General features: G+C 37.7%; 1 long non-coding RNA gene across 1 annotated transcript in view; it reads right to left on the reverse strand.

The window, feature by feature from the left end:
• Positions 1-11,581, reverse strand: part of LOC100583215 — a 35,409-nt gene extending 23,828 nt beyond the window's left edge. Inside the window, exons 1-2 of the long non-coding RNA XR_121060.3 lie at positions 11,490-11,581; positions 10,391-10,581 (exon numbers count right to left, since the gene is read on the reverse strand). This is a non-coding gene — a long non-coding RNA (uncharacterized LOC100583215). The remainder of the gene's footprint in view (positions 1-10,390; positions 10,582-11,489) is intronic.
• Positions 11,582-11,923: the final 342 nt, after the last annotated feature.

Below are 11,923 nucleotides of genomic sequence, written 5' to 3' on the forward strand. Positions count from 1 at the left end.
CTGTCCTTCATGGTTGCCTACCTGTAATTCCACCTGCCACCCTTGCTTCACAGCTTGTTCCTTACTAACAGATCGCTGCCTAATGTGCTACACATCCAGTCTCAGGTGAGACAATGACTGATCCCTGGCCTCCTAGCTTCTCTTACATTTGAGGGTGCCGAGAGAATGCAGCATGAGCCAATGAGGCATAAACAAATATTTGCTTGAGGAAGTTGGTGACTTTTGTCTTCCTGAAGACAGAGGTTGAGAATGATTGGATGTGCTTCCTCTTTCTTCTGTCAAGGTGGACAAAATATCTGGCACATCTTGTGATAAAGATGCAGCAAACATATGTGTGTGCGTGTGTGTGTATATATATATATATATATATATACGATCAACAAAGTAAGGCAGCAGAACAAAAGAGGAGAAAGCAATCTGATCTCTGTTGATAACTTGAGCAACTGAACTGATACCAGAAAAATCTCACCTCTGGATGTTTTGCTTTATGAGCAGAATAAATGCCTACCTATGTCAGTCTTTTAGGTGGACTTTCTGTTATTGGAAACTAAATACATTCACAAGGGATGCACCTTTTATTGTTTTCTCACAATGGGCACATCGATTTTAGCACTTGGCTTGTTAGGTTTCTTTTTCTCTTTTTTCTTTTCAGCCGTCTGAGCAGATCTAGACTTTTTTCCCAACCCAGTGCCCTGTGGACAGTGGTACTGAGGATGGGTTCCACTAGCTTTAAGAGCTGTACCAGTCCTTGTCCCTTTCTTCTCCTGGGACATAAGTTCTTGTGTGCAGTGAGGGAAGTCATAGCTCCCTACTTTATTTGAAGTGGGCTCACCGGTCAGGTCCCACATTAAACCTCCAACCAGAATGACTTGGGGCTGGAAAATTCTTACAAAAAATTTGAAAAAACATATTTCATTCTTTTCTGTAAGTAAAATATATCTTCCAGGAAAAGGGTACACACAGATATTGGTGTAACTTATTAAAAACCCTAGTTAACAGAGCCATTATAAAATTATCTTTTTACTAAGAGAGAAGAAAAATTATCATGTATAAGTTTATAGTTTGAAGGCGCCTCAAGCTTCTTAAGGGGAATTTGGCCAAAGAAGTAAAATCAACCTGTCCCTTAAGGAGACCAAAAAGGAGAGCCATGCCACTGGGGGAAATGGTTTAATTAAAACAAGAGGTAAAATGCAATGTTCAGAGGTTCCAGGGAGTCTGGAGTTGTACAAAGCAAAGAGAGCAGTGCAGATGAGAATTGCAGTGGGAGAGAAGCAGCCTGGGGCAGGATGCCTTCAAGTTAGGTTAGGGTGCAAGGCAGCTGATACAGAGGCTTACAGGAAGCCAGTTGAGACCTTGGGGCTTTGACGGCCTACAGATGATGTGCTCGGGGGCATGGGCAGAGGCCTGATGATAGATCGCTTCTCCTACACGGTAGAGTTGATGAAAGCCCTATGGGAAATCTTAAAAAGAAATATGATCTTTTCTCTTGTAACCCCCCAGTGCTTAGTATACATGCAGCAAGTGTGCTGATAAACATAAATGCTATGTCCTAGTTTTGTTTTTTCTCTCCAACCAACTAAGTGCCTTAAGAATGGAAACATCAGCCGGGCGTGGTGGCTCACGCCTGTAATCCCAGCACTTTGGGAGGCCGAGGTGGGCGGATCACGAGGTCAGGAGATCGAGACCATCCTGGCTAACATGGTGAAACTCCGTCTCTACTAAAAATACAAAAAATTAGCCTGGCATGGTGGCGGGCACCTGTAGTCCCAGCTACCTGGGAGGCTGAGGCAGAAGAATGGCGTGAACCTGGGAGGTGGAGCTTGCAGTGAGCCAAGATGGCGCCACTGCACTTCAGCCTGGGCAACAGAGCAAGACTCCGTCTCAAAAAAAAAAAAATAAACAAGAATGGGAAGCATCTCTATCCAGACAAGTGTCTTAAAAAGCTTCTTAATTTAATTTAATTACTCATTCATTCATTTTAGCATTTACTATGTTTTTAACTATATAAATACAAGGAAGAAAATCCAAATGAACATGATCCCATCTAGATAATCATGGGGAAAGTTCAAACAATAGACAAGTACAAAATAAAATGACAAACTCTCCCACCTCCCCCACTCATTCTCACCAATTATAATCATGCCCAGACCACTTCCCTCCCTCACCTAAAAAAGTATATATCTAGCCATGTTCTTTAATCTTTTCTAGAGAATGCCAGCTTGCTCCTCAGCTTTCTAAAGTATGTGCATATACCTTCCACAGTGACTCCAAACAAATATTCCAAGGTCTCCTTGGACAAGATAACGATCCTAAATTCTCTAGGTCCTTGGAAACTTTATGGAATAAAATGATATTTATTTGTAGGAGGTAAAATTTATTATGATCTTTAAATAATCTTAATTTCTATACTTACATCAGGAAAGACATGAGATGAGTACAGATTTGAACATATTTATTTCTTTAGCCATTCACTCAATCATCTTTATTTGGTTGCTCTGTGAATCTAGGATGTGAAAATCAATGGTCACTAACATCATAAAAAGAGAGACAACCAGGCATTGTGCTACCTCCTGACGAAAGTACACAATACTGCCTATGAAGTAACCTTCCCAAGAAGTCAAACCTGAATCTAGTTACGGTGATCTGAATCAGATCACCAATTTAGAGAAAATATAAATGATAAAGCAATACATTTAACACACCACAGGAATACAATCAACAAAATCCAAACTGTTGGCAACACCATAAAGCAAATAATTTGACTTTGCAATTTATTTATTGCAAATAATTTATTTGCAATAAATAAACTGATGGCAATAAAGAGATGAGAGTCTACATATTAAAAAGACACAAAATATAGCAACCAATCCAATTCATGAACTTGATTTTGATTGAAACAAACAAACTGTAAAATAAATGAGACAAGGACATTAGAACATTGGCTATTACCTGATGATCTTTAAGAAAATGTTTAGTTGTAGTTATGATTTTTCCCAAAGTGCTGCTTTTCCCTTAGCAATACATACTGAAATACTTATATAAAATGATATGATGTTTGGAATTTGTTTCCAAACACTTCAAGGGGAAGGAGGAAGTAAATAGAATGAGATTGGTCATGAGTTATAAATAGTTAAAACTAAGTGACAGCTACATGGCAGTTAATACTATCCCATTTTTGTATATTTTTAAAATTTTCTACAATAAAAAGTTAAAACTAAAGGAGCATACATAAACTATTGCACTGAAATAGTCACAGATCAAATAAAAATTGAAAATTAAACTCTTAAAACAGTTATTTTGCTATAATATGCTATGTAGTTATTTTTTACCCCAAAGGGACCTTTTAGAACTTAGACCAACAAAGTTGGGTAGAGTCTGTTTTTAAAAACTAAATGACTATATAAATGTTTATAGAATTTATTCTAGCTTTCCACACATTCTTTTTTTTTTTTTAACCCTCAGTTCACATTAGTAGGACATTAGAAAGAGACAATCAAAAGAATTTGAGGGCGCGGTGGCTCACGCCTGTAATCCCAGAACTTTGGGAGGCTGAGGCAGGTGAATCACAAGGTCAGGAATTCGAGACCAGCCTGGCCAACATGGTGAAACCCCTCTCTACTAAAAAAATACAAAAATTAGCCTGGGATGGTGGCATGTGCCTGTAATCCCAGCTACTAGGGAGGCTGAGGCAAGGAGAATTGCTTGAACCCAGGAGGCAGAGGTTGCAGTGAGCCAAGATCGTGCCACTGCATTCCAGCCTGGGTGACAGAGAGAGACTCCGTCAAAAAGAAAAAGAAAAAGAAAGAGAAAGAAGAAAAAGAAAAAGAGGGAAGAGAGAAGAGAAAAGAAAAGAAAAGAAAAGAAAAGGAGAGAGATTTAAGGCTAATCAGGGATAATGGCAAGAAACCAAGAATTCTGAAGAGTAGGTGTTAAAGGAGGTCTGAGATAAAGCTGAAATAACTTTAGTAATTTATGTAGATGATACAATGAAGCTAAGAATAGGGAATGTGTGTGTAATGGAGTCAGGTTAATTAGAAGGAGGGAAATGATTTCAGAGGAGCACACTGAGTTCAAAATTGGAAACGAAACTAAAGGAAGCCAAAATGTAGACATTTTAGGAGAAGAAAATTCTGAGGGAAAAAATCAAACATTAAGGGTATTAGAAATTTTGAAAGATGGAGAGAAGAAAAATGCCAAGCTGTCCTGTAAATACAAAGATTTGAAGGATGATTTATGGGCAAACAGCACCTGTTTCAGAACTCTTCAGGCTGAGGGTGGAAGAGAGGGTCAAAATGCCATTGTATGAAAGGCTGACCTCTCTGGGGTCTAGACACATTTGAAAAACTCAGTCCCGCTATGGCAGCACATGCTCTACCAATGGAGGATAATAATTCCACAAAACATAATTCAATCACCTTCTGAACCTTCAAATTGCATGTTGCAGCTAATAGAAGTATTGATTCAATTGTCAGAGTCACTATGCAATTTTTCATTGTACAGGAGCCTAGACAGAGAGAAGTCTACAGCAGAGCAAAAATGGATAATGCACATTTTTTCTTTATTGCATCATGAAGGAAGGAAAAAAATTCCTGCTTCTCTCACTTCCACTCATGCAGACCCAAAAACACTCAACATAGACTCAGCCATATTCTCATCACATCAGTTCTAGATATTGAGGCTACACAGTTCAAAGTGTATGGTCTTTGACTTCAGGCAGACCTCAAATCCTGTCCTAACCCTGCCACTCACTAGCTGCATTATTGAAATCATAATCCTTAACTTCTCACCTATTCCATAGGGTAGGTATAAGGATTAAATAAGATAAAAGTTACAAAGTACTTAGCCTAGATTCTGGCACATACTAATTGGTAGTGGTGACTATTCTTCTTAGGCTGCTATAAGAGGAAGAATCTCTGATCAGACTCAGAAACATGGCGAAGGGTTGCTAGGAGAACTTGAAGAACTGCAGCTATTGAAGCCAGTGGTCTATATCTCAGCAACCTCCAATGTCCCTATGTGGGTGACACCAAGCATACTGCTTGAGGAGATCCCACTAGAGATAATATTAAGCACACATTCAAAAGAAACTTGCCTATATGGTGTGATTTGGGGAAAACTCAGACTGTTCTCCAGTTAGTCTGCCATAATGCCTAAAATTCTCTCATCAAGGACAAATTCCTTTCGGGAAAAGATCCAATAAAAGATGATGAACTTTTCTAAAATATTAATCATAATGCATATTATATATTTATTTTTAATCCCCAGCACCTATCATAGTGTCAGACAAAGAGTAGGTGGTTAATAAATTACTCTTAAAATTTCACTGGGTAAGTATATATCACAAATATACTATGCCCCCAACTCTGTGCAAGGCTTTGGGGAGGCAATAGAGAACAAAACAGATGAAGTTATTGCCTTTACCGAGCTTCTGATTTAGTGAGTAAATGAATTAATTCATTAGTGAAGTAACAATAGAACTGTTAAGATGCTTGGACCATATGACCTTAAATTTTTGCTAATGTTTTACAATATTAATTGATTTACCTCCCACTGTAATTTGTCACAATTGTATTAACTACTCTAAAATGCATAGCAGTGCATGGTGGCTATGGTGGTTCATGCCTATAATCCCAACATTTTGGGAGGTCAAGGTGGGAAGATTGCTTGAGCCTAGGTGTTCAAGTCCAGCTTGGGCAACATAGTGAGACCCCTATCTTTGCAAAAAAATTAAAAATTAGCTTGGCATGGTGGCACACACTTGTAGTCCCAGCTACTCAAGAAACTGAAGTGGGAGGATTGCTTGAGCCCGGGAGGTAGAGGCTGCAGTAAGCCGTGATTGTGCCACTGCACTCCAGTCTGAGTGACAGAGCAAGACCCTGTCTCAAAAAACAAAAAAAACATAGCAAATAAATACGGTAAGCAAAAAGACCCAAAATTAATTTTTCTTAAAATGCATTTTAAAATGTCTAACGCTTGCCTCGTTCCAAGCCAGTTTTATTCTATTCAGACAACTGCTTCACCAAGTAAGCCAAATGTGGTTATGTTCAGATGCCCTACAGGATTATTTTCCAATCTGGGGATATGCCCTTCTCGAGGACACGTTGATGACTGAGTTGCCTAAGCTGGACTTGAAGAAAAGGGAACAAAAGGCTTAAGCAGAGATAATAAAAATAATTCTGAAACACAAATTGGGTGTTACCTTCCCCAAAACCATTGAAAAAATTAAAGCCAAAAGAAGAGGGCACTCTGTAGGGAAAAACTGGGAAAGCTAATGAAGTAGACCAAAAGTTACTAAGGGTGTCATTAATGCAAAACAATGCATTGTTTAGAACACACCCAAGGTTATCTAATTTTGTGAAGTTTGTGCTTTTCATTGTCTTCAGCTATTTTATAATTCTGTAAAGGTAGACATTAACCTGCAGAAAACTGATAGCAATGCAAATAATTCTTGGTTAGAGGCATGCAAATAAACTCTGTCCAGTGGAAATTCAATTGACTTCCCTTTCCCACTGTTGAAGAAGCTAGTTTTGCATCTATTAAGCAAATTTAAATCAGCCTTTCTGAAGAGCTTGTGTATAGTTGGCTGTTTAAATTCTCCTTTGTAGCAACCAGTTTTAACAACTTTTCCAGTTCCTTCACTAATTAGTGAGTGAAATAAAATTTTTGACATGTATCTATTTCGTATTTGTATAAGTCATGATTATATCCTCTTTTAACATTTATCCTTTACCAATAGTTTGCAAACCAAGTGAAATTTCCCCACCGTAGTCTTTATAACTCCTTCCTCTTAAGATAAATGAAGACTGAGACAAGTTGATCCATAGAAAGTGCTATTTGATCTAATAAGATCAAATAGCATACATAGAAATATAATTCCTACAGACATGGATTTGATAAAGCAATCATTTTACCTTCCTGAAAGGGGTATAAAAGGGCATTTCAGAAGTCCTGGAGGATTTATACCTTGCCCACAGTGGAAGAAAATAATTATATTAGCCTCAAACCATCACCACAGGCTCATTTCAAATAACTATGAGTAACTACAGCCATATAAGCCAGTACGTACTTAGTATTGTATAGATCTATTTAGAGATGATCATTTAGAGAAATGAATCAAATTTTATTAGTTTGTGGACAGGAATTTCAGCTCACCAAAAATTATGCCCATACCTAAGTGTACTTTCCTTACTTCTAGAAGTTAGCAGCGCCCACATTCTCTTCAGGTCCTTTTTCATCACATAATAAGGTCATTCTAAAAGTGGAACAGCATTTCTTTTTTTAATGTGTTCATAACATGTGATTTGATAAATCTAAAATAATTTATGTTGCTGCTAAATTCCCATTATTGTGTCACTATTAATGAGTTGGTTATTGCAAAACTTGGACTTGGCTAATGATTTGAGACTGGCCGTGTGACAGGTCTGAGGCAGTGACTCTACACAAGAAACATGTGATGAGGCCCAAAGACACATGTTCTCTGAATGAAAGCAATATACTCAAGTTATATTAAACTAAGGTCAGACTTTTAGAAATGGACTTTTGCAAATATAAAGCATATAATTCCCAAAAGATGCTCCTCTTATAGGTCTGAAGATTCAAAATGTTATGAATGAAGAAATAAACATGAATGTACACAGAGATGTGGAATTTGTAATTCATTAACAACCATACTTTTCTCTTTATATTTACTAGAAGCAAAGCTTCACCAAGGGCCTAGAAACCCAACTCACTACAGTCTACAATGAATTCTTCATCTATGTAATCAGTAATTTACCAAATGACTTCTAAGACTCTTTTAAGCATGTAGAAAGTATGTATTTTTAAGTTTTTTCATACTTTGTAGTTTTTCATAAAACTTCAACACAAGCGAAAATTTTTAGACGGTGGATTTTGAATAAACAAAATAAACCTTTGAATTCAAACCCACCCAGGAAGATTTAGAATTAAAAGTAAGATTAGTTTATTATTTAAATGATTTTTTAAATCAGGCACAATCAAGATAAACGATAGAAATCTTAGTAAAGCCCTCTGGAGCCTGACTAACGGAGGCAGCAAACAACTTTGGCACAAATGTGCTAAAAGATGGAGTGAGGAAGATGTGAGCTCAGTCGATGTTAGACAGGCCAAGTCTAAAGTGGAAATTAAACCAGGTATGTGAAAATGTAGACTTGGAGCTCATGAGAGATGTCAGGGCAAGAGATATAAAATTGATCTCTAAAGCCATAAAACAGTGAACAGAGGCAGACAAGCCATCCAAGAATTTCAGAGAAGGACTGAGAAAAGAAGAAGGAAAAAACAACTGTACACTTCTCCAAAGCCAAGAAAGAGGGCAAAGATTCAAGCACCATAAAGATAAAAGCAGAGCTCTATTCATGCTCCACCAAATTTGGCAATAGGCTCCAAAAATTATGGAATAATGGAGATTTTCCATTAGCAAAAAAAAAAAAAAAATGCTACTATAGTCCTTGCTTCCTGAAAGTTAAAGATAGTAATTCTGTATTTTCACTCAGAATCGGAATGTGTAATAAATTTTTCTAGATTGGACAAATATATGTAAACACTGTACCTTCCTACTATACAAGATCAACCTGGGAGCACCTGGAAAAAAAAAGTGTTCTTTCTCTCTTTTATTGATTTTTTAAGGAGATGATTTTAATCAGATACAAAATTGAGATTAAGATTTAGCATGCTGCAAAAACTAGGCATCTACAGTCATTAGTGTTGAAAAACAAGATCTTTATGAAACAAATATGATGTATTTTATATAATATCTATAAAATATAAAAGACTATAGATTCATTCAAGGCTAGTTAATAATGAAAGAAAACTAATCACATGCAAATGTTAAAAGAGTCAGAGATAATCATGAAAAACCGTGATGGTAGTTGTATTTACGGAGGGGTGAGAAGCAGGTTTTTAAAAGATAAAATGCGAAGGCTTCTCCTGTACAGTTTGGTAGCACAGAGGTGGTTAGTAGCCCTGAAGAAAATAAAATCCCAGGGTTTAGACAGGCTACCTGAAGATTTTACAGAGCATTATTTAAACAGACGGCAAGCACTGTTGCTGCTTAGCTGCTGTTTATTCCAAGAATCTTCTTCCCCTAGCCAGGTCACCATAAAATCCAAGCAGTGCTTGCACATAATTATTCTCAAGGCAACTACACAACAGAGAGCTGGAAATGAGTCTCGGTTGAATAGCATTCTCTTGATTTGATTAACGCCCTTTTGCATCTATCTGCACACACTCCTGTAACATTTGCAGGCACTGAATTGTGCCAAAGAGTTTTGACAAAGCTTCAGGTATGGTCAGTAGCTTTTCATTTTCTCTTTTTAGATTGGGAGAGATGGGGGATAAGAGGTGGGGAGATGTGCTGGGGTGCCACAAGTACCACTGTGAGCCTTAGAATGTTTCCCAAGTAGAAAAGAAGTAAACATCACTAGAGAAAGGATTTCTAAAGCTGTTGTGCTTGTTAAAAAGACACACAAAGAAAGGCCCATGAGGGCAAAAATAACAAACCAGCTCTCAATTCATTTTCCAAATCCTTCCAAGAGTTTAAAATAGTTAAACCAAGGCCCCAGCACATCTTTAACTACTGAACAACACATTCCTTTTCTAGTTTTTATGACTCCTCACACAATTGATATTCCTGCTAAGAATCCTGTCTGGCTTCTTCCCCAAACCCATGCCTGGCTCCACGCAGCCCTCAGGGTCCAGGCTGTGGGAATGCAGGAAGGTGGGGTTGTTGTAACAAGGTCCTGCCAGTGGAGACAGCCCTTTGGCCAAGAGCATTGTAGGAAGCAGGAAGCGCATTGTATGAATTCTGCCCTGTCTTGACACTCTTGTGTGAACCTTAACAACATCAGAATTTCATTAATATGAATATAAAATGACATGCTCTTTTAAAACACTAATAATGTGTTAGAATTTAAGGCAATGTAGTGCCACAACATTGAGAGGAGAAAGCAAATCTATATGACACGCCAGCAGAGCAAATATTGAATATCAGCATGGTATAATTTAAAGGCAAATACTGATTGTGGTTTCACCAACAACCAATCATCTTACAGACTACTTCATACCAACAAAGCTTAGGGTGTATCTAAGCATATGGCAGCACCACTAAGAAATATCGTCCCTGTTCTACATCGTCATTGCCCTAGACAGCAGATGACATCCCACACTCCCATGTCTGCTCCCAATTCTTGCTAAGACCACTTTATCACAGTATCTCTTGTACAAGTCCCTTTCCTACGTACTCATTCATTGGATCCTTGTCCCATTGGGAACACACTTAATTTATAGAGGGGAAAAAAAAAAAAAGCCATGTTTTAAAGTCAGAAAGCCAAAGATTCAAATCTCAATTCTACCACTTAGAAGATCTGCTGCTTACCTTCTCAGATGGCATTATCTGTCATATGTTCTCTTAAAAAGTCAAAGCTCGGGGATTCTGGGATGAGCAGGGGACAGATTTCCTGGCGACTCAGGCACTGTCTCTATTCTCCAGGTGGTAATGATCTGAGCCTCATCCGTACCCTCCATTTTGGTTCTTATTGAGGGGCTACGCACTCTATGCTACAGAGGCTTCCCATTGTCATGTGCAATACAAAATAAAAACAATAAATTTCTTATTAATAGCATTTCTATTTGGCCCTAAATTATAAACTGAAGAAATGGCTGGCCTCTGTTCTGCTGTCAAATAATAATGCCACTATTTGCATAGTGCTTATTATATGCCAAGCACTTTACACACAGTATCTCATTTCATCCTAACAAGAACACTGTGGAATAGGTGCTATTCCTCATCATTCTGCAGATGAGGAAATTTGGGCACTGTGGGTTTGCATAACTTGCCTATGTTAAAAGGCTATCCAGTGGCTGGACCTAGATTCAAATGCAGGTAATCTCTACCCTGAGCCTGAATTTTTAACCACTACCCTCTACTAACTCAAAGTAGTAGCACTGGGCTGAGAAGAAATGCCTTCTCACTGTTCACAGTAAGAAATGGAAAGAATGGGGAAAAAATAAGAGAAGAGCACAGTAAGAGAAAAACATTTTATCAAGAAGACTTAATTAAGAACAGGCATTATGAACAGATCAGCATGGTAATACAGGGAGACAAAGCATAAAACATTTTAGGGACTTAAAAAACAACAAAAGAGAACACATCTCCATAATTTTATAATTGTCAATGTGTGATAATCTTCCAAGTTTTATGACAGTGCTTATCAGAGTGTACTATAACTATCATTTTTCACGTTTATTTCCCTCTTATACTGAGAATGTGGTCAGAGTCCTATTCATCCTTGTACCTGCAGAGCTTAGCCCCATGACTGGCACCCAGCAGACAATCAAATAGTGTTGGATGAATGAGTGAACTGAATGCTGAAAACTCAATGTTTATGGGTGCCAAACATTTAAGGATTTTTAGGGAAAGAAGCAAACCACAGAGGCCTGAAGCAGTAAAGTGCCTTAAGGAAGAAGATCTTTACCTGGATCATATAGAATGAGTGGGATTTTAACTTCAGCTAAGGACCGATTGAAAGATGACAGGGTGTTGTTTTAATGGCATTCCAGCTTTCCTCGACTAAACTGGCCAATTCTAGGAGCAAGTACTTAGAAATGCAATATTGTTATCTTTTATGAGCTAGGCTGAATAATCCTGGGACCAAAAGCTGTAAATAAAAGATAGTACATTTTGGCAAACTATAAAAAAGGAAGGTGCTAAAGTAAAACTAATTAGAAAGTGTATTCCAAGAAAAAAATCGACTCTGTTTTTCAAGAATTGTCTCTTCATATAATTGCCTATGGACTTTCTATTATCCGGTAGGAATACTGCAATATTCCAACAGCCTAATTTAGATTTCTACGACTCCCTAATTCTAACAGGTGTTTAAAGAGTTTCATGGTCTTCTGATTATTACTT

This window comes from Nomascus leucogenys, chromosome 11, assembly GCF_006542625.1.
Source record: "Nomascus leucogenys isolate Asia chromosome 11, Asia_NLE_v1, whole genome shotgun sequence".
In the NCBI taxonomy this organism is placed as follows: domain Eukaryota; kingdom Metazoa; phylum Chordata; class Mammalia; order Primates; family Hylobatidae; genus Nomascus; species Nomascus leucogenys.